The sequence below is a fragment of the Cherax quadricarinatus genome, chromosome 71 (genome assembly GCF_038502225.1).
Source record: "Cherax quadricarinatus isolate ZL_2023a chromosome 71, ASM3850222v1, whole genome shotgun sequence".
Classification (NCBI taxonomy): Eukaryota; Metazoa; Arthropoda; class Malacostraca; order Decapoda; family Parastacidae; genus Cherax; species Cherax quadricarinatus.
In genome coordinates, this window is record NC_091362.1 from 20452999 (window position 1) to 20478138 (window position 25140).

The window sequence follows — 25140 nt, forward strand, 5'->3', positions numbered from 1 at the left end:
CTGTGTACGCTGCCAATCGAGCCACAGAACACCACATTAATAGCTGCAAAATAATTCGTTGGATGTCAACTTGGTTACTGGTAGTCAGGTAGTTTAGTGGGCGTCGACAAGTAATATGTAACGAAGACATTATCGTCTGGGACTTTCTGGTAGAAGTGTCTTACCAAACAAAAAAAACGAAAGTAGTATAAGAAAATAGTTCAGTAAAGATTATCGTCTAAGAAAACTTCCTAGCAAAAATAGCAAGTAGCAAAAACAGTTCTCAATACGACCAACATTTGCTAGTTCGACATTACGTCGAGTGTCAGTGAACACTGAGGCAAATATTACATTTTCGTTGCTTTTACATGTCCAGAAAAAATTAAAACATATAATCGCTTATTGGTGGATCTTGGATCAATGAGACATAATTATGTTCATCTTCATGGATAAATACTTCTTTAAAAATATCGATATCTGCAGCGAATTTATAGGAAAAGATGTGTTTCCCACTAAAGCAGGATACTTAAGGGTTGATTCGTCATCACTTGCTTCTGGTTAACTATCACATCCTTCTGTATCACTATCACATCCTTCTGTATCACTATCACATCCTTCTCATTCACCATCACATCCTTCTGATTCACCATCACATCCTTCTGACTCACCATCACATCCTTTTGATTCACCATCACATCCTTCTCTTTCACCATCACATCCTTCTGATTCACCATCACATCCTTCTCATTCACCATCACATCCTTCTGATTCACCATCACATCCTTCTGACTCACCATCACATCTTTCTGATTCACCATCACATCCTTCCGATTCACCATCACATCCTTCTGACTCACCATCACATCCTTCTGACTCACCATCACATCCTTCTGACTCACCATCACATCCTTCTGACTCACCATCACATCCTTCTGGCTCACCATCACATCTTTCTGACTCACCATCACATCCTTCTGACTCACCATCACATCCTTCTGACTCACCATCGCATCCTTCTGACTCACCATCACATCCTTCTGACTCACCATCACATCCTTCCGACTCACCATCACATCCTTCCGACTCACCATCACATCCTTCCGACTCACCATCACATCCTTCCGACTCACCATCACATCCTTCCGACTCACCATCACATCCTTCCGACTCACCATCACATCCTTCCGACTCACCATCACATCCTTCCGACTCACCATCACATCCTTCTGATTCACCATCACATGCTTCCTCTCTGCTGTTCCAGCACCATAGCCACCTGTCTTTCAAGACTCTACTCAAGGTTGTCGTGTCTCCTGAATGCTGTAAAAGGTTACCTTCTACACAAACCAACGGTAAATCGGATCACGTAAATCTCCTGCCTTCTCTCACTTGAATACGACTGACACACACATATATACACGCAGGGTATATTCTTGTAAAAAATTCTGAAAGTTGAATGTGAGATTTAAATGAGAGAATTAGTTTTATGCTAATGGGAATTTTAATTGCAATGAGAATTTTGAGGAAAATCTTTTGAGAATTATAGTATACTTTTTACAAGGTGCTAAATTCTTGTGAGTTGTTCAGGAGTGCTGGAAGCTCGATCCTCCGTTTGCAAAGATGAAATAAGCAAAAAAAAAAAAATCAGAAGACATTATAGGTAATGAATAAAAATTAACATTATTTTATTTAAAGTTCATCTCAAAAAACATGAACTACAATAATAAAAAAAATGCATTTTTTTTCACAATAATATTTCATTGCAAATATGTATGCTAATATTATTCTGTTTAGAGTTCATTGATTCGTAAATTACAACAGTAACTGTAGCATCTGCTATTAATGTTTCCATAAATCAGGACACTGAATAGACTTCCATGAACAATTGACGTAAACCTTTGTTCAGTAATATTAGAGTCATGCTCTTTGGTACTAAAATATTAATGAAAATAGTTTTGTAGTCGACGTCATGAATTACATCACTTATATTGAAAATGGTGTAAAATAACAAGATGAAAATTAAGATATTTGTGTGATTGGGTGACTTCATTATAGAAACGTTTCGCTTATATGGTAGTCGTCTTCTGTTAAATAGAGAAGCAGCACAAATGTCAATTACATCACTGTCACTTCCTGTCGACTTATAATGTTTCAATAAACACATAAAAAACACATATGGAACACCTAAATATATTGATTACTTTAAAAAAATGAGTGACAGGAAAAATACAGAGTAAACTGAAGAAAATTTAGGCGATTGGTACTAAACTACAGGAAAATTTTAATTTGGTAATGACTCAAGTTGTGACTTGATAATGGTCGACGACCAGACCGAAACACCGTCTGAAGTTTCCTTTCCAGAGTTTTATTTCTTAGAACAACATCAAGGAATCAATATTGACGAGAAACAGCTTGATAAAATCCCAATTTATTCATATCAACAGTTAAAAAATATATGAAATCAATGTATATATATATATATATATATATATATATATATATATATATATATATAATAAATAAGGAAGAATATTTGGATTTCTTCCTGAAGCCGTTTGAATATTCCACTTCCCCTACCACCCCATCTTTTAGTATATATTTTTTTTACCAATAGGAATATATTATATATATATGGTACAGTATTTAAGAGATACATATATATATATGTGGCATATATACATGTTGTTACGTATGTATCATTATAAGGCGAAAATCTCATATATATATATATATATATATATATATATATATATATATATATATATATATATATATATATATATATATATATATATATATATATATATATATATATATATATATATATATATATATATATATATATATATATATATATATTTATATATAAGATCACCTGCTATTATCCCCCTTTCAGAATAATCTTTGAACCCTCGGAGTCTTCAAAAATCGTTGTATCGGCTCTGGTACATTGCATTTCTAAAGTGACTCTTATCCTCGGCTCTGTCAGTTGAAGGTTACGAGACTCGCCTTCATGGGAGACGTTTTCTTGCTTCTACTACCCTCCCCATTTTTTGGATCAACGCTGATTACCTTCCATTCTTCAATAGCTATAAGACCTCTACGGGCTTAGCGATTTCCCATGACAGTAGTAATAATAACAAAAGCATTAACGAGAGCAACAATGATGATAAAATATTAACGATAATGAACATAATAATAATAATAATAATAATAATAATAATAATAATAATAATAATAATAATAATAATAATAATAAAATATTATTATTTTAATAATGATATACAGACTAATAACAAAAAGAATAACAGCATAAACGTATTACTAATACTAATAATAATATTAATAATAATAATAATTATAATGATAGATATTAAATTAGATGCCAAGCAAAATTTACTGTTTTGAAAGATGACTGTAACGAAGAAGCATTTTAGTTGTGGTTATTACGTGAATTAATCACGTTAATGCTCACTGATGACACAAACTGAGAACCACAGCTACCGCTAAGAACCTGAACTTTCTATGCTGGGGGACAGAGCACCTCAAAAATCTACGCTTTTTTCCATCCATTTTCAGTATATCAGTCACTTCTGTATTCGACTGAAGAAACCTGCTATCCAAGCGAAATGTCTCGGTCATAAACATACCCCAGAGGTACACACATGTATCTGATTCATTTATATTCCATTAACATAATAATTGTGAGTGTTATACCTGTTTCTGAGAGATATATAGGCTCTTGAGTTCTACAATTGCTCTTCTGATTGGTCTTCTCAATAATAAACGCCGATCAGGTAACGAAGTACACAAGTGCAACGCTAGTTCATATTGCAACGACGTTGCATTGATGATTCATTGACTCGATGAAGCGCTGCACAGAACGCAACTTTATCATAATTAAATCTTGCCCTGCACCTGTGTCGTCTTAAATAATCCCCGATCAGGTTATCACTGGCTGGCTGGACTCCGACACGACAACTTACCAATAGCGCTCCACGTCGTTTCCCAGGTTAAAGTCGCCTCCCGGAGACCGTACTCTTGACGTTGCGACTCTAGAGATTTTGAAACCAGTTTTGCTGTAGTTGAAACCTTGCTAGTTGCTTTTCTACGTTGCCGATAATAATTAGTGATGAATTATTTAGAGTTGTCGAGTTGGTACTCTACAGCCATTCATGGTTAAGGAGTTATCAAAGTGTTTAAGGCAAACTTTTTGAGAGAGACGCATGGGGAATATTTTTGGGGGGGAGGTTAATGGCGATATATATAAGGGGAGTATACGAGATAAGTATGAATTACACAGTTAGCAACGATGCAGACACACACACAGATTAATGGGACTGAGAGGCTGGTGGGGATGCTGGTTGGTGAGTGGGATGAGAGTGGCACACCACACCACACTACCGTTCACCACCACAGCCACACGCATACTGCCTTCCAGCGAACACCACCACCACCACCACCACCACCACCACCACCACCACTACCACTACTACCACCACCACCACTACTACTACCACGACCACCACTATTACCACCACTACCACCACCACTACTACCACCACCACCATTATTACCACCACTACCACTACCACCACCACCTCCACCACTACTACCACCACCACTATTACCACCACTACCACCACCACCATCACCACTACTACCACCACCACCACCACCACTACTACTACCACCACCACCACCACCATTACCACCACTACCACCACCACTACTACCACCACCACCATTATTACCACCACTACCACCACCACTACCACCATCACCATCACCACCACCACCACCGCCACTACCACCACCAGCAGCACCACCACCAGCACCACTATCACCACCACTACTACTACCACAACCACCACCACTACCACCATCACCACCACCACCACCACCACCACCACCACCAGCGCCACCATCACCATCACTACCACCACAACTACCACCACCACAACCACCACCACAACCACCACCACTACCACCACCACTACCACCTCAACCAAACTCTCCACCCTCCTCCTCAACCCACTTCTTACTCTTTCTACTCCTATCTACTCATTTCCTCCCTTCTACCCCCTACTCTTCCTCAGTCATTTCACTCTATTCCCTTCTATCCATTCCAACTCTCTCCTATTCCCTCCTCATCATTCCTACACATCAGTCCTTCTACTTCCCTCTTTTTTTCCTCTCCATCCTTTTTCTTAAGTCTTACTCCTCTCTCTCCATCACTCCCACCATCCTTCTCCATTTCTCCGTCACCTGACTGTCTTAGTGTCTTAAGTCTTGATTTTTTTTAGGAAAGAGAAGGAAGGCAAATAAGGAAATAAATTGATTATTCTTCATCAGCTCCTCCACCTCTTCCTCCTTCATATATTTATTTGCAGGTACAAACCAATAGGAGTCACACAGTGCCGGAGGAAAATGGGAAAAACAGTTTTGATCTGAGGAAGAAGAGAGGTAGCTCCATTTCCTTGTATCAAGAGCCCTTCGACTGCCTCAGAGCACTCCAAGAGAGAGTAATGAATTGCTTATTAAAACGCCTTAGGAATCAAGGTCTCAGTTTCAAAATAGAAGCCTTCACTTCCTCGGATCAAACCTGACTTTCCCCCCTTCCCCAGATGCTGTATGACCTTTATGCTTTCCCATGAGTATAACAATATCGTTAACAACAACAACAATAATAATAATAATAATAATAATAATAATAATAATAATAATAATAATAATAATAATAATAATAATAATAATAATAATAATAATAATAATAATGTTAAAAATATTAAAAATAGTAATAATAATAATAATAATAATAATAATAATAATAATAATAATAATAATAATAATAATGTTAAAAATATTAAAAATAGTAATAATAATAATAATAATAATAATAATAATAATAATAATAATAATAATAATAATAATAATAATAATAATAATAATAATAATAATCATAATAATAATAATAATCAAGAAACTGTTCGCATGATCCAAAATTTTTCCTCCAGTCTAGAAATCTGCGATTTTTTCTCAAGCGGATTAAACCCAAATACTGCATTAATTTTCTAACCTCTGTATATATATATTTAAAACTGCATTAATTCTGATTAGTTATATTAAAAAAATATATGAACGTGTTCACTCTCATTGTTTTAAACATTTTCTTTCGAATACACGTTGTTATAATTAGAAATGCATATGGTTTTTTGGCGCAGGCACCAAAATTTTGGCGCGGGCACCAAAATTTTCACTTATCTGAAAGCTTTAGGCCAAATGGATTTAAAAAATCCTTCATGATACAGTAATTACTTCCATCATGTTAAAATTTTTTTACTTTCTAATTCATTATTTTTTATGTAGAGGTGAAAAAAATATTTATTATTATTAAATATGTAAATATGTGTTCAGAATTCATTATAAAGTCGAGTAAATTTTTTGCTAATAATTTCACAGATTATTTTACTGGCAGGTGTTTTACCTCTGTTAATTTTGAAGTTCAGTGGTATTATTAATAATCAGGTACCTTTATTACAACTAGGTTAACAGGGGTAACTAGTGTAAGGAGACTGGTACACTGTTCCTATTTACTAATATGTAAACAGGGGCAGCTGGGGTAAAGAAATTTCCACATACATCTTACTAGAATAGGAAATCTAACCCGGGAGCCTTCCGTTGTAAGTCGAATACTTTGACACTTTGGATTCAGGTTACTTGTTTATGGAAGGCTCGTAATGTTTCGTATGATAAATACGCGATTCGTCATGTGTGAATGAAAGTGTTCGGAGGTCGTATCACTGGTGTTGTCAGCGTTATGTGAAACGGGCTTACGAAATAGAAAATATATAATTCGATCCCCAAACATGTGAAGCTGAAGAACAGCTGTAGACAACTGAAGCACAACTGAAGCACAGCTAAAGAAGAGTTGAAGCAGAGCTTAAGCATAGTTGAAGGATCACAAGCTCTAGAAAAAGACTTAAGAGTTCTCAGTGTGAAAAAGTATCGGTGGGAATTTGCTACCCACAGGACTTGTGTGGTGTGAGCCTCAGAAGATGAGTTTATTCTTCAGACTGTAGACGTCGTGAGCACAAGACAGTGAGGAGCGCCATTAGGAGCTCAAAACTCGCGCGACGAATTTTTTACCTCTTATTACTTCTTGTGATCAACGCTGCTGCTGCCTGATCTCGAACCAGAGAGCCTCAAAAAAAAAATTACAGGGAAACAAAGACAAGACACACACACACACACACATAGAAAAGTGACCACACTTGCATTGTGATTTTATGAAGACAGATGTAAAATTCAACTGATATTTAACAAGTTCAGCAAACTTGCCAGTTTGCAAACCTTTTAACAGGATTCAGTTTCACACACTCACTGGAGAACGCAAGTCGCAAACTGCAAAGCAAAGCTATTGACTTCGTGTTTTGACCATGGTAAGAGGGGGGTCAGTCGTGGATCGAGAGCCTGTCACCTGCAAAATTACAACCTCTAATGAGGGTTGCTGAGTCTAAAGTCATGTAAGGTTTATGCTACATTAGTTAAGCCAGTACCCACACGCTCAGGTCCTGGTCCTTGGATTACATTGACTAGGCTGTGGTGTTTCTTACACCTGAGGTCAGAAGGATACAAGCTATTGGATGGTCTTAGAGAAGGTTCGAGGGTAAAGCAAGATGTTCTGTGAGAGTTACATCAGTTAGGTTATATAACAGTAATAATAATTAATAATAATACCGTGATACCTCACAGAAAAATAAAACAACGGTTATGTGTGAACACTTATATTTATTTACACAGAAACAAAGACACCCACACACACACACACACACACACACGAGTGAATAAACAAAAGTGCTTGTATGCATATATACATATATATTAGTATATATATATATATATATATATATATATATATATATATATATATATATATATATATATATATATATATATATATATATATATATATATATATATATATATATATATATATATATATATATATATATATATATATAGGTATATATATATATATATATATAGGTAGTAGGTTGGTAGACATATATATATATATATATATATATATATATATATATATATATATATATATATATATATATATATATATATATATATATATATATATATATATATATATTATTCTGTTTTAAAGTCGAGTAATAATTTTTAAAAGAAGAATATTTTCTTAAAGGTGAAAAGCTAGTTTTACATGTAAGAAAATATAACTTTGCTCAAGTTCCAGCGTTACCTAATATCGTCAGGCTTTTATCAATTTAAAGTTTAATATTTTGGCTTTCCTTTTAAGCATGTTGCTCTTGTCGTTTTCCGTATGTTGTTGTCGTCTTCAGCATGTTGGTGTCGTCTTCAGCATGTTGTTGTCGTCTTAAGCATGTTGGTGTCGTCTTCAGCATGTTGTTGTCGTCTTCAGCATGTTTGTGTCGTCTTCAGCATGTTTGTGTCGTCTCCAGTATGTTGTTGTCGTCTTCAGTATGTTGTTGTCGTCTTCAACATGTTGTTGTCGTCTTCAGTATGTTATTGTCGTCTTCAGCATGTTGTTGTCGTCTTCAGCATGTTGTCGTCTTCAGCATTTTGTTGTCGTCTTCAGCATGTTGTTGTCGTCTTCAGCATGTTGTTGTCGTCTTCAGCATGTTGTTGTCGTCTTCAGCATGTTGTTGTCGTCTTCAGCATGTTGTTGTCGTCTTCAGTATGTTGTTGTCGTCTTCAGCATGTTGTTGTCGTCTTCAGCATGTTGTTGTCGTCTTCAGCATGTTGTTGTCGTCTTCAGCATGTTGTTGTCGTCTTCAGCATGTTGTTGTCGTCTTCAGCATGTTGTTGCCGTCTTCAGTATGTTATTGTCGTCTTCAGCATGTTGTTGTCGCCTTCAGCATGTTGTTGTCGCCTTCAGCATGTTGTTGTCGTCTTCAGCATGTTGTTGTCGTCTTCAGTATGTTGTTGTCGCCTTCAGCATGTTGTTGTCGCCTTCAGCATGTTGTTGTCGTCTTCAGCATGTTGTTGTCGTCTTCAGCATGTTGTCGTCTTCAGCATGTTGTTGTCGTCTTCAGCATGTTGTTGTCGTCTTCAGCATGCTGTTGTCGTCTTCAGCATGTTGTTGTCGTCTTCAGCATGTTGTTGTCGTCTTCAGTATGTTGTTGTCGCCTTCAGCATGTTGTTGTCGCCTTCAGCATGTTGTTGTCGTCTTCAGCATGTTGTTGTCGTCTTCAGCATGTTGTCGTCTTCAGCATGTTGTTGTCGTCTTCAGCATGTTGTTGTCGTCTTCAGCATGTTGTTGTCGCCTTCAGCATGTTGTTGTCGTCTTCAGCATGTTGTCGTCTTCAGCATGTTGTTGTCGTCTTCAGCATGTTGTTGTCGTCTTCAGCATGTTGTTGTCGTCTTCAGCATGTTGTCGTCTTCAGCATGTTGTTGTCGTCTTCAGCATGTTGTTGTCGTCTTCAGCATGTTGTTGTCGTCTTCAGCATGTTGTTGTCGCCTTCAGCATGTTGTTGTCGTCTTCAGCATGTTGTTGTCGTCTTCAGCATGTTGTTGTCGTCTTCAGCATGCTGTTGTCGTCTTCAGCATGTTGTTGTCGTCTTCAGCATGTTGTTGTCGTCTTCAATATGTTGTTGTCGCCTTCAGCATGTTGTTGTCGCCTTCAGCATGTTGTTGTCGTCTTCAGCATGTTGTTGTCGTCTTCAGCATGTTGTCGTCTTCAGCATGTTGTTGTCGTCTTCAGTATGTTGTTGTCGTCTTCAGCATGTTGTTGTCGCCTTCAGCATCTTGTTGTCGTCTTCAGCATGTTGTTGTCGCCTTCAGCATGTTGTTGTCGTCTTCAGCATGTTACTGTCGTCTTCAGCATGTTGTTGTCGTCTTCAGTATGTTGTTGTCGTCTTCAGCATGTTGTTGTCGCCTTCAGCATCTTGTTGTCGTCTTCAGCATGTTGTTGTCGTCTTCAGCATGTTACTGTCCTCTCCAGGATGTGGCTATCATTTCCAGCATGATCATGTTTTCTTCAGTACGTAACTATCCTCTATACGATGCCATCCTCTCCAGCATGATGCTGTTCTCTCCAAGTTCACGTCGTCCTTCCCAGTGCCATTCTCCGGAACTCAGCACTGTTCTGGCTGTCGGCTCATCAACTCTAAGTTTACCAATCTCTTGAGAATGGATCCAAAAGCTCAGATATCCCTGGGAGACTCGGAGCTACGCAAATACCGCTCATCGCGTAGCTAAATAAGATCCATAAACACAGAAGATCTTGCGCGTGTATATTCAGAAGGATTCCCGAAGAGTCACACCTCACACAGGCAATATTCCCAGCAGTCCTGTGAGTGTACATTATTTACACTAATGCACCTAGTATTTCAGGAAAATTCGAATTGAATTTCCTTATACATGGAGCTCCTTAGTACACTCAGATTCGGATGGAAAGAGTCTTAAATTTCTGGAAGACGATAGAAAATAAGAGAGAGGAAAAACGAAGGATACGACATGGAACATAAGAGCATCATAAAGGAGAAGAGTCAAAAATTCATAATACTGAGAATATTGGAAACATAAATACATGGATCATATAGATCATAAACATGTGTAATTTTAATAAGTGTAATTTTTTTCTAGCCCGTCTCTTTCTTCCGTGAATTTCTTTAATGTAAAGAGAGAGATAGACCAATATATCTACCATGACAGAAAGATTAATTCCCAACTCGGTTAATGACTACTGTGACTAAAACTAGAAATATACAGTACCTAAGTTCACGCCTTGAAACAAAATACCCAGAAGCATCCTCGAGACAAATCACATTTCACAGTAGCAGAGATGTAAGATTTTTAAAAATGTCAGCGTTTGTTGTTCCAATGGGGATCTTACATCGTTAAATTATTAAAAAAAAAAGTCTTTGGTAAGTGGGAGCAGCACAAGATAATAATCTTGCCCAGGGGACGACCAAGCCTCGAGCAAGATAGAAGAGGCCATAAACAGAGTCATACATCTGCACAAGAAGAAATAGCCAGCATTAGGCTATAATGATAAGTCCTAAAATGCCTGATGGGAGGTGGGAAATTTATTAATCTTAATGAGGTTTCATCAGCCAAAGGCATGAGAACTATAGTCCCTGGTCAGTCATGCATGGCTCATGTCTTTCCAACCCATCACATCTCTTTCGTATATATCTACGTAGCTGCTGCTGGTATTTTATTTCTCAGAATATAAAAATTCCTCTTGACTCGGGTCTGATGACCTGCTTAGTGGAGTTTTTGTCATTTAACCAACGCCTTCCTGCTGGCTCAGAACGCCACGCAAAAACAGAAGTTAATAACGCTTCCAAAATACTGAGTTGAGGAACTTTGTCAAAGAAAACGCCGTCGCTGTCAGGAGTATTTCCACAGGGATATTAGTAATTAGGGTTCATAATAAGGGAAAAATGTTCTGTAACATGCGTAATATTCTGTAAAATGCGTATTACTGTGTAACATGCGTAGTGTTCTGCCAAGGCTGTCAGGGAAAGCGAAGTAGAGACTATCAGAGAACGCCAAAGAGTGGCACTCAGAGAACGCCAAAGAGTGGCAATCAGAGAACGCCAAAGAGTGCCAGTCAGAGAATGCAAAATAATGGATAACGCGAGCAAGAGACTATCAGAGATTTCAAGCCTACGGTTAGCGTGGTCTTTGAGGCAAAGACTATTAATCTGACAATATCTCCTTGGATGATGGAAGAGCGCCCCGCCATTTCAATAACCCGAGTGCCACTTGTGCCACAAAGTAATGTGATTCTGAGTTGTCCTACTCCCCTCCCCCCAAAACAAAAACACAATTTACAGAGTTTCCCAATTACCTGAAGAGTCCAGTCCTCTCGCGTCAATCCAGAAGCTCAGGCCTCCGGCTTCTACCATGATGCCGCTGCTGAGAAACATGCAATTTCTTATCGGTAATCACCTGTTAAGAGCTGATGGCCATGATATTATGTTAATGGAACAAAGGACTGATATGTTGATGAATAAGTCACATGTGCAACAACTGGCTATCTTCACCATTCATCCTCACTATTCACCTTCACCACGCACCTTCACTATTCTTCACGAATCACCCTCCCCAGTTACCTCCACCTCTCTTAGCTCTCTTGCAAGCTTTACACAGCGAAAGATGACTTGATAAAGCTCTACAGAGAAACATGATGAAGCTCTACAGAGAAACATGATGAAGCTCTACAGAGAAACATGACTTAATAAAGTTCTACAGAGAAACATGACCTGATAAAGCTCTACAGAGAAATATGACTTGATAAAGCTCTACAGAGAGAAACATGACTTGATAAAGCTCTACAGAGAAACATGATAAAGCTCTACAGAGAAACATGACTTGATAAAGTTTTACAGAGAAACATGACTTGATAAAGCTCTACAGAGAAGAATGACTTGAAGCTCTACAGAGAAACATGACTTGATAAAGCTCTATACAGAGAGAAACATGACCTGATTCAGATCTAACACAAAATAAAACATCACTTGATAAACGTATATAAACTTTCAACGAAAGAAAATACATTAAGTTATCGAAACTAAACGTATAAATCTCTATTTTCATGGTCATTACAATGTATGATCAGTAGATACCAGAATACATATGCATACCATTGTGTATATACACTGAGAGGCATGTATCTCTTAAAGTATATTTGCTGAGAGTTTAATTCCTGTTTTAAATTTACAGGTGGTGTACTGGTGGCAGGCAGCCTTAATGACCCCTAGTTTAATCGATAGGCTTCACACCCAATGAACCACCTAACCAGTTTAAGTTTGAAAGAAGTTCTAACGCAGAGTATGATAACTCAGGATTGTAATATCTCAGTACAGAAAGAGAAAAAACTAATCCGAATGTCGCCAACTTTCTTAGTGTCAAGTCGGTCTATTTCCCGAGGCAAAGTGCGTGATGTAATCACGGGAGGCGAGCCAATCAGAGGCCCTGAGTTTCCATCCATGCGTTTAATCCATTTAGGCAAAGTAAATTGCACCTGGATACCGTTGTACGGATTAAGCTTGTACTCGTAATAACACAGGCAGGATTACTATCATCACCAGCTGGAGGTTGACTGGGGCAAGTGAGAAGGCAGAGAGAACCAAGAGGATTTTCAAGGAATTCGGATATGTATAACGGGTGATTGTGATGGATGGAAGCAATTGAGGAATGCTGTCTTATACGATGTCGGAGACGGTGCTGGAGACGCAGCTGACGACACTGCTGGAGACACAGCTGACGACGCTACTTTAGACGCACCTGAGTACGCTGCTGGATACACCGATTAGTTAATTGTTGTATCAAGTGAATACTTATGACTTTAAATCATAAAAAGTATTACCTCGCTATTCTCTCTTTAAGAAGATTATGATAAACATTAATACAGAATTATTAAATTTTGAATTATGAAATAGGTCAAACTACGTTCCATTTATATAAATTAAATAATATGTTAAGAAGAAAACAATAATAGTAGTAGAATAATAATAGTAGAATAATAATAATAATGTTAATAATAATAATAATAATAATAATACTGATATTAATTTCTATATTAGTAACTTTAATAATTAGAATTATTATGGTCAATAATATTATTATTATTCAAAAATTATAATGATAATGAACATCATTTCAATAATATTATATATTATTTTTATAATTATTACAATTATTATTGTTGCTGTTGTTTTTGTTATTATTGGTTTTATTTTTTCTGATAAAAAAAAAACGAATAGGAGACAGTGGAAAACACACGAGAGAGATAGAACAAGGAAGAAATGTGGAAAGTGTGGCTAGTGTTTGGAAGAGCCGCACCTTTAATACGACCTTTACGAGACCTTTAATACAAACTGTTTACTTGACCATTATTGGCGTGTTAAGTTCCGTCCTTTTTATTCATGATAACTTACGTCTGATTTTCTTTCACTTCTCTAGCATTACTTCGTCTTTATCAAGAGACATAGAACGACTTTCTCTGCTTTTCTTTATCTCGTACATATTTTATTATCAATGAAAGCAGTAAAGTGTTTTCAAGGGATTTGTTTGAGGTTAAATATTTACCAGTAAAAGTGAGTCTTACTGAAGGATGTGATGCCGGTGCGGGTCAATATTTTTATTTCTGAGGAGCAAAATAGGTCTTCAAGGGCGGAGATGTGTAAAAGGATAGGTAGGTTTACATAAAGTTTGAGTTCTCGTAGTACCTGTTCTCTAATATCTCGATATATCTTGGTGGTTTAGACTAGAAACTACAGTAGCCGGTAGAGGAAACTGAAGGATGTGTAAAAATAGGCGAAAGTGAACACAGAAAACAGTATGGATGCCGAAAACAGTCTAGGGAATGAATGAGTACATGTCAGAATGAGTATGGGGGAAATGAGGGTACTGGAGCTACTCATGTGGGAGTAAAAGTGACAGTAGATCGGTCTCTGAGACATGACGCGAATGATGCTTATAATGATGCTCGTAAAGAATTGTTTATCTAAGAATGGTAACTGGGGAATGTATTAAAATGGCGGCAGTAGAAACGTTAGCAATATTATCACTCTGTACTATTTAATTCACTGGTGATTATCCTACGTTTTCACACTTGTTTTGCAGATTGTGTGATACAGCAATAGAAGATAAGTAATGCTGGTTATTTCCTGTAAAGAGAGAGGGAACAACATATCATCAGTAATCATAACAAGAATTTGACGCTTCCTCGGAGCACAAGTCTAATTTGTATGAATAATTGGGTCGAGGTACCTTGTTAAATCGATATGTGAAGTGTAAATTGGGTTAATGAGCACATAAAAGTCATTCGTGGTCTTCCCAGGCTAGATCGTAGGTGACTGGTGTGAGATGCTGCATCTTGTGAGCAATTAAGAGGAGGAGGAGGAGGAGGATGGGCATCATGTGGGAGGACTGTGCGGGGTAATGAGAGAGACATGTTGGAATTACGAGAGAGTGGTACTGACGTAGGAGAGGAGTGAGTTGTGTGAGTGTTCTTGGTAATGAAGGGTGAGTAAACAAGATGAACATCCATTAAACACATGCATATACACACAGGCACAGACACACATACACACACACACACACACACACACACACACACACACACACACACACACACACACACACACACACACACACACACACACACACACACACACACACACACACACACACACACAGAGTTCAGGGAGAGTGACCTAGTAGCGACCAGTGAAGAGGCGGGGCCAGGAGCTAGGACTCGACCCCTGTAACCTCAACTAGGTGAGTACAACTAGGTGAGTACACACACACACACACATACATACAAGAGAGAGAGGGGTGGATCGACTGCATTTTTTTGGACTACAAGAAGGCCTTCGACACAGTTCCTCACAAGAGGTTACTGCAAAAACTAGAGGATCAGGCACACATAACAGGAAAGGCACTGCAATGGATCAGAGAATACCTGACAGGGAGGCAACAACGAGTCATGGTACGTGACGAGGTGTCAGAGTGGGCGCCTGTGACAAGCGGGGTTCCACAGGGGTCAGTCCTAGGATCTGTGCTGTTCTTGGTATATGTGAATGACATAACGGAAGGGATAGACTCAGAAGTGTCCTTGTTTGCGGATGATGTGAAGTTAATGAGAAGAATCAAATCGGATGAGGATCAGGCAGGACTACAAAGAGACCTGGACAGGCTACAAGCCTGGTCCAGCAACTGGCTCCTTGAGTTTAACCATGCCAAATGCAAAGTCATGAAGATTGGGGAAGGGCAAAGAAGACCGCAGACACAATATAGTTTAGATGGCCAAAGTCTGCAAACCTCACTCAAGGAAAAAGATCTGGGGGTGAGTATAACACCGAGCATATCTCCTGAGGCACACATCAATCAGATAACTGCTGCAGCATACAGGCGCCTGGCAAACCTACGGATAGCGTTCCGATACCTCAGTAAGGATTCGTTCAAGACTCTGTATACTATTTACGTCAGGCCCATACTGGAGTATGCAGCACCAGTTTGGAATCCACACCTAGTCAAGCACGTCAAGAAATTAGAGAAAGTGCAAAGGTTTGCAACAAGACTAGTCCCAGAGCTACGGGGATTGTCCTACAAAGAAAGGTTGAAGGAAATCGGCCTGACGACACTGGAGGCCAGGAGGGTCAAGGGAGACATGATAACGACATATAAAATACTGCACGGAATAGACGAGGTGGACAAAGGCGGGATGTTCCAGAGATGGGACACAGACACAATAGGTCACAATTGGAAGTTGAAGACTCAGATGAATCAAAGGGATGTTAGGAAGTATTTCTTCAGTCATAGAGTAGTTAAGCCGTGGAATAGCCTAGAAAGTGAAGTAGTGGAGGCGGGAACCATACATAGTTTTAAGGCGAGGTATGATAAAGCTCATGGGGCAGGGAGAGAGAGGACCTAGTAGCAATCAGTGAAGAGGCGGGGCCAGGAGCTATGAATCGACCCCTGCAACCACAAATAGGTGAGTACACTTATAGCAGAGTAAGCCTTTGTTCCCACAACCTTTCGCTCAACAGTGAGCGAAACGCTGTCTTTGTACTGACGTTCCTGTCAGCAGCTTTTTGTCTTTCATTCCAAAAACAAATGAAGCTTCACCCTGCAAGATTATTACCGCTGACATCCACAACATATATAATAAAATCAGGTGAGTCAAATTTCGGAAACCTGCAAATTGGATATGAAAATTGGAGGTCTTTTTCGGGCAGTCCTATACTATTATTCGTTCGGAGTTTGATTATGGTTCACGGAGGACCGAAACCTCATTCCGTTTCTTTTTCCAGCTCTTGGGTTAGTTGTGATTTGTTCCACCCAAAATACCGTAACTTCTATGGAACTTGATTCCATTCTTTTTTTAATTCCATGTTGACATATTTTTAAACACGGAAGGAGAGGAGACACACTCACCATCATTCGCGTAGTTATTTTTATTATATTGGTAAACAACCCCAACTATTGGTATACGTCAGGAAGTGGATAATGGCTAGTTTCATATCTTAGATACTTGGACTCCTCTTGCCTCAGCATGAGAGTCGTCTTCCTCGTTATACTTCCGTTGTTACTTCACTGCACATCATTAAGACACTCCTACACTTCCTTACGTTCCCACAATTAGCTATCAGTACTCTCCTATAATCTTAAAGATGATCCAGATTCATTGGTAACTCACACCTCCTTCAGTAGCCGCAACACAAATTAAGACATCCCCCTACACTTTCTGAGGAGGAATAGTGACGTTCAAGATTCCCCTACACCTCCTAAACGACCCTCGGCTGAGAATTTAGTAAGAGGATGTGAACCAATTAAGAAGGGTCGTGGTTACACGCTACTGCTAATGACTCGTCCAGGCGAAATTATCCTCCATTAACGTAGCCGAGATTACTCAGTGGACAAGCTTTTGGAGGCCACAGTGAGGTCAGTGAGCGGGATTCAGTAGTCAAGGAACGCGCCAGTGTGTGGTATGTAGGCTATATGAGGAAAAGAGTGTGTGGGTAGCTATAAAAGTGTGTGAATTACATATATGGACTACATATATACCGATTTCCTCAAGGTTATCATCTCGGAGACTAATATATTCGTATCCTTCTTTACGAAGGAATGTAAACAAGCCATACCAAGGGCGGGGTTAGAACCCGCGATCAGAGAGTCATTAAACTCCAGACCGACGAGTCGTATGGTTTGTTTACAATCGTGTCATTACGATTTCGTGAGCCAAAGAGTGTACTCTGCCCGGCCCGAAGGTCGATCTCATGTCCCTGGATTGACTGTAGCTTATCATGCATATTCCATTATAAACCAATCTCTCTTGATTATGGACTACCCAGAGACGTTTTCGGGGTTCTAATTTGAGTTTCTGAATCTAGTTATTTTCATTAGCATTTATACGTTAGTCTGACGTAATACATGTGACTACGACTTTCTTGTATTCAGAAAGTCATTAAGTCATAACCAAAGAGAGAGAGAGAGAGAGACAGAGAGAGAGACAGACAGACAGACAGACAGACAGACAGACAGACAGACAGACAGAAAAGCAGACATACAGAGAGGGGAAGATAAATATTCTGAACACAGTAATTAACGAAGAACCAAAAAATGCAAAAATTAATAGACAATAATTAACAAAAAAAAGGCAATTAAAGTTAAAATTAGCACCAAAAAGCAATTAGAGAAACTTAAATATACGTTTGTACAGCTTCAGTTTTACTCTACTACTACCCCCCCCCTCCCCACCTCTCCTTCCCTTACGTCTCCCTGTTCGTTTTATGCCTCACTCATACCAGATCCTTCCTCTCATAATCTAATCTCGTATTCTTCTCATCTTGTCTTCACGTCTCCTTTTCACCCTCGTTCAGCTATCTTCCCTGTTTCCTTTCTGTCTTTTCTGTTAAACCTTACCCCTTACTTCTCATCTTTATTTAAACCCCACCTCTCATCCCCTTCCTTCCTGAGATAAGCTATTTGGCTGAGCTGGCAGTGTTCAGTGCCTCGTGTCCTGCTGCACCGATGTTCTCGGTGTACCAGTGTACCAGTGTACCAGTGTACCAGCGTACCAGTGTACCGGTGTCTTACGGTACGGGTGTCCTGGTACTCCCAGTGTGCCGATGTGCTGGTGTATCTGTGTACCAGTGTACCAGTGTACCAGTGTACCAGTGTACCAGTGCTCTCCACATCCTTTGCATTATAAATTTACATAGTAAATATATGCAGAACGTACCTTATAAACCTCAGCTCCACCTCTCTCTCTCTCTCTCTCTCTCTCTCTCTCTCTCTCTCTCTCTCTCTCTCTCTCTCTCTCTCTCTCTCTCTCTCTCTCTCTCTCTCTCTCTCTCGCTCTCTCTCTCTCTCTCTCTCTCTCTATCTCTCTCTCTCTCTCTCTCTCTCTCTCTCTCTCTCTCTCTCTCTCTCTCTCTCTCTCTCTCTCTCTCTCTCTCTTCCCTACTCCTCCTTCCCCTGCACCACCTTCCCCTACCTTATCCCTTACCTACAACTCCCTTTAATTACTCCCTTACATCTCCCCCTTCCTTCTCCCTCCATTACCTCTCCCTTCTCTTTACTCATTTTCCACCCTCCTTTTCATCTTTCCACACTACCCTCTTCCTTCTTCACTCTTCCATATTCTTCTGCTCCTCGCTCTTTCCCTTCTTCCCTTTCCCATCTCCTGTCAAGAACATGTCGCCAAAAAACTTCTCTTCCACACATGCATTTTTGCAACTCTGCCATTATGCAAAACTTATCTAATGCTGGAGACTGTTGAGTGTAGTCGCCTCAGAGTCCACTACAACCTAAGCCTTCAAAACTATCGTAGAATCTTGGCCAAAATTCTACGATAAATACGCCCAGTGGAGAGAAAAACTGGAAATTCCACTAAATTATAGATATACATAATTCCAGAGGGAGAAAATTATAGATACACATAATTCCAGAGGGAGAAAATTATAGATACACATAATTCCAGAGGGAGAAAATTATAGATACACATAATTCCAGAGGGAGAAAATTATAGATACACATAATTCCAGAGGGAGAAAATTATAGATACACATAATTCCAGAGGGAGAAAATTATAGATACACATAATTCCAGAGGGAGAAAATTGAACTGAAATATTGCTTTTAGTTTCCGATTCATTGAGCTCTAAGATCAGGAAATGGGGTGTGGATATTAAGCTAAGAGCTTCCATAACAAAATAACTCTTCCAGGAAAGCCACAAGAGGTTCTTGAAGAACTGTAAGTAAATACTAGGATAAACTGGTGGGAATAGAATCCGCGGTCAGTCATAAAACTCTAAACCGACGCGCTAGCCACTGGGCCAGCTGGCTATAATAAGATTCATCTAACTAGGATATGTATTTAGTGACGTTTTTGTTATGGGATTATGGTACATTGATTTTTTAACCAACTATACTTATTAATTTTATATTATTGATTATTATATACATGGTTATCATAGCATCTACGAATTTCAGTTTCTCAAATGACGAGAAATTTTCATATTTTTTGCCTCAGACTCATCAACTCTGATGTGTTTTTAATTAAAAATATGATAAACAAGCTTACAATATCAGGTGATATCAATACTAAAAAAAATATAAATATATCAACAATATAACATTTGTTTAAAATCAACAGAAGGAAAGTCTTAGCTAAAGTAAGTTCTAATTAATTCCCCATTGACACTCCATCCTCTTGCATATAAATTTGTCAATTAAATAGAAAATAATCGTCAGTTGCCAATGATAACTGTTTGTAAAGCTGTTGTTTATTAACATTCTGAATGTTATCAGCATTGTTAAATAGCATCCACACAAACACACACTGATATACATAATTTCCAGATGTCCTAAACGATACTTACAGTACCATTGTCTCTTAGCAGAATGCGAACCCGTTCTCATTAGGGGAATGCTTTTCCACTCGAGGCAAAGTTTCTATGAGAAAAATAAGAGGATCGTGTAGCACACGCAGATGAGTTCTCCTGCATGACAGGGAGAACACGAGTTATGGGAGAGACGAGTAGGGAAGAGAAAGGAGACTGATAACGATTATAATTTCCTGACTGCGTTACATATTTATTATTAAGGCAGTAGTTAATATAGTTACTTGATTTGCTTATAATTCTGACAGGATTAAATGAGAGGTGATCCTGGTAAACACCAGGAAATCATATAAGAATGGTTATAAATGACCATAATTTTTAAAGGGGTGGACCGGTAAGCCAGCGGAAGGCCTCGGTCAGATGACCAAAAGCTCCAAAGGCGGGTCATCATCTGACTAAGACCCGCGTCAGGAAACATTTGTCCTGTTTCCTGACGAACCTTACCTAACCTAACCTAACCTAACCAGGAAATCGCCATATTCACTGGGAAACTACGTTATCATATCAACAACAAGCCACTGACTTATTGATCTCCCTTCTTACTGGTCACCCATCTAATGACTTTTAAACCAGTCCGTACTTAACCTGACTCAGTGTGAAGCTCTTATGTACATAGCCAATCGAGCTTCATAGCTATTCCATTGTAACCTGTGTTCTCTCTCTCTCTCTCTCTTTTCGTGCTTATAGCTTGAATATCTGAGCAAATAGAGAGGTGTGAATTACACAAGGGGATGAGATAATGAGTCTCAGGAGAGGTGGAGGACAGGTGTGCTCAAACAGCGGCAGAGTCAGATGTTTCAAAGATGAGAATGTTGAAGGAGTGAGTGTCATATGTGATGTAAAGGCAATGTGTATTTGTTTTCAATTTGCTCGTCAGGAGAATCAACCCTTGATAGTGCAATGACCTCCTCTCAATGGCTAGTATGATAATCTTAAAAAAAACTGAGTCAATGATTAAATAGTTGTGTCAATGACTCGAAGATCACAGAAGAGCGATTTAGCATGAGACAGATGTCACCAGGAAAAATACGATATAAAGATGTAACATCCCCAGTCATTCACAGTCACTTAAACAGTGTCTTGTCAGAACCTTGCTGACATCACAGTAATTTAGAGGCGGTAGGGTAAGAAAATACTCAGACAGCTCCATGAAGAAACCTGATTCATTTTCCTGAAGTTCGTTTATACTCCTCTCTGAGGCTGTGGGTCCTCAGTCATATGAATTAACAAAAGAACGAATGGTGACTTGAACCGTGTGTGTGTGTGTGTGTGTGTGTGTGTGTGTGTGTGTGTGTGTGTGTGTGTATGTGTGTGTATGTGTGTGTGTGTGTGTGTGTGTGTGTGTGTGCTTTATTGGATATTTTTAATAGATAGAACATGTGTGTAGTCGAAATATACAGTACTAATTTTATCTCTGAATTTATAGTTTCATTAATGATGTCTTTCCGGCTAGGAAGCACCTGTGCAAGCCGCCTACTGCTTTTCTGTAATGGTCCTTAGAAGGAAGATTTCATCCTGTGGGAAGACTTGACAGAGTACCAACATAGCTGCAACTATTTAGCTCATCAGCAAATTGTGTATGGAGCTTTCTCTTATTATTTTTTTTATCACACTGGCCGATTCCCACCAAGGCAGGGTGGCCCGAAAAAGAAAAACTTTCACCATCATTCACTCCATCACTGTCTTGCCAGAAGGGTGCTTTACACTACAGTTTTTAAACTGCAACATTAACACCCCTCCTTCAGAGTGAAGGCACTGTACTTCCCATCTCCAGGACTCAAGTCCGGCCTGCCGGTTTCCCTGAATCCCTTCATAAATGTTACTTTGCTCACACTCCAACAGCACGTCAAGTATTAAAAACCATTTGTCTCCATTCACTCCTATCAAACACGCTCACGCATGCCTGCTGGAAGTCCAAGCCCCTCGCACACAAAACCTCCTTTACCCCCTCCCTCCAGCCCTTCCTAGGCCGACCCCTACCCCGCCTTCCTTCCACTACAGACTGATACACTCTTGAAGTCATTCTGTTTCGCTCCATTCTCTCTACATGTCCGAACCACCTCAACAACCCTTCCTCAGCCCTCTGGACAACAGTTTTCTCTTATATTAACATAATCTTTCTATCCGCAATTAATGTACGTTCCGTGGCTGAGTTAGTATAAATATGCAAGGTGCATTTGAGAAGGCATGGATTAGGGTCCCAATAATCCTTACATAATTTATTATTACCGATATATAGTGTTATCATATATCATTGCCAAGGTATATTTCCTGCTACATGAAAAATGTCTTAGTTAATTCTAACTTATTATTTAAAAATCAGCTTTATGTAAAGCTTTATGTAAAGCTTTATGCGAAGCTTTATGTAAAGTGCTTAATATCGCCCAATCTCCTTTACACAGAGCCACTCTAAGTCGGATGGATAGTAGGAGATTATATCCAACTATCCATAGCACTAAGCAGGATCAACATTTTTCGGAAAATCAAAATTCTTTTTCTGGAGCCTCATAGAGGATTATATACCTGGTTAACTCTTGTGTGTCCTGTGTTAAAATATTCTAACCTTTCTATCAACCCACTCATCCAGAAAGACAACAGTCACAAATACGTATCTTAATCACGTAATGTCAGGAAGTGAAAAAAGGCAATGGGCCAAGAACAAGCTACCACTGGGACAAGAATTCACTTTCTATCGAGCTTAACGTAGAAGCTCAACACTGGGAAAAACATTGCTCCAACGAAAGATTGTTGGGACAATGTTTGTGTTGTGTTCGTGCTCGAAGTTGGGTGACGGTCGTACTGTTGTCTGAAGTGTAAACACAAAAATGTTGAGGAAGCTTTAGCTTGGATAGTATTTTCCTCTAGAGAAAGTTTTTTTCATGTCATTCACAAAGATCTCCTTAAAGTGAAACGTCATGTCATTAAAGCTCTTCTCAGAGCGAAACGTTCTCCCAGTAAACTCTAGTTTGGCCTTCAGCTTCTAAGGTAAACATCGCATTTCCTCTTCCTTACTTCGGCGCATGATACCCTAGAGGACTCCAGTCAAAGGAAATGTAATATATTCCGGAATTCTTGCATACGAGAAGGAAATATTACATGTCTGAGAACGTCAAGAAGCTTTGAATGATTGATCATGTAAGTCTCAAAACATTCTCATATTCTATTATGCTTTTGAGAAGAAGATTCCCTGTGAATATTACTGGAATGGCGTTCAAAGTTCATTTATTTAATGTTATGTGTATGTATTATATGGTTTATAAAGAACTGCAGTTTGTTTTATTTTGACGTCATTTTCATGATTACTCAATTGACATCAATATAGCCCATTTGTTTCAGTTCTGTTTACATTGCAGGGTCCTGAAAACAACTGCAGACAATCGACCTAAAAGGAAGAGTTTTGGAGAGGATCCTTAAAGCCACAAGAAGAGCCTGTTTACCTCCCGACATCCGACCCTCATACATTTTAGAACAGCAGTCTGTTGCGGGAATGTCTCTGCTGTCATCTTCCTTCGTTTCTCCCGTCGCTGGGAATCACATTAGTCCCAGGAACGTGGCTTCCGTAATCTCTCTCTCTCTCGCTCTCTCTCTCTCTCTCTCTCTCTCTCTCTCTCTCTCTCTCTCTCTCTCTCTCTCTCTCTCTCTCTCTTTCTTTTCTTTCTCTTATGAAGCATTTCGTTGGCTACCTTATCTCCTGCCTCATGGTACTACTCGGCAAGATATCTTTAATATAGAAATAAGGGCCAATACTTCAAGTACTTACTTCAGATTCGTGGACTAGTTGTAAATCGTTCCAGCACCTTACGTCAGTCGCATGCATCAGCCAAGTGTAAATATTTAACCTGCGTAAATCCCAACACCAGTTCTTCTTACATACAGATGCGCAAATAAGCCCACATGCAGAAAATAAAACAAAATACGAGTGTTCTCATGTGGGTTCTTCTCTGTCCTTGATTAGCGTTGAACTCTATTGTTGAGAATTAAACCTTTGTCAGTAAAAAAAAAGAGCTAGAAAGAGAGCAAGATTTGTCATTTTGCCTGCTCCATCAAAAGCGTAATTTTGAAAGCAAACTCACACAGGGATACCTCGAATTAAACCTTTCATTGACTGATTTCAGAGCTGCCAATTTGGATGGCCTGTGACGTCAAATAAACAATTGGCAAAATTTTGGATACGATTCTCGTAACAATGATATGCAACAATGGATGATATTCCCGTCCCATTGCTATGCTACAATGGTCACTATTCTCTCCACTCGTTATGTTCTACAGAGCCTCCTACTCAAATTGGCAATCAGAGAGTGAAAGCTCTTGACTCACACCAGAATGGGAGTACATTTGAGTACAGAGTAGTACATGGGTGAACATGGCAATGCACGGGAAAGTTAAATACATGATTACAGTCCGTGATGTGGTTTTGGACTAACTACAGCATCGTTAAGTCTAGTGAATAGCACTGAGGTGCACTGGATGTTTTTAATTGCAGACAATGTTTCGCCCGTGTCGTCACAACGTCGCCATTAAACTATTTGTAGGATTTAATTATAGTTTATTCATCCTGAGAGGAATTTACTTATTCGAGAGCCATAGACAGCTATCTCTCTCTCTCTCTCTCTCTCTCTCTCTCTCTCTCTCTCTCTCTCTCTCTCTCTCTCTCTCTCTCTCTCTCTCTCTCACCCCCTTTTGCCACCCATTGATATTACCACCACTTCTGTTGCTATTACTACTACTACTACTCCCACTAC

At 39.0% G+C, this 25140-nt stretch overlaps 2 protein-coding genes across 2 annotated transcripts in view; both read right to left on the minus strand.

Annotated features, from left to right (window-relative positions):
- LOC128700366 (basement membrane-specific heparan sulfate proteoglycan core protein) overlaps positions 1-4392 on the minus strand; it is a 262686-nt gene extending 258294 nt beyond the window's left edge. The window contains exon 1 of the mRNA XM_053793521.2: positions 3966-4392. The gene's annotated coding sequence lies outside the window, so the exon portion shown is untranslated. The remainder of the gene's footprint in view (positions 1-3965) is intronic.
- The window catches only part of Gbs-76A (Glycogen binding subunit 76A), a 579812-nt gene that overhangs the window by 373070 nt on the left and 181602 nt on the right, over positions 1-25140 (minus strand). The window lies entirely within an intron of this gene.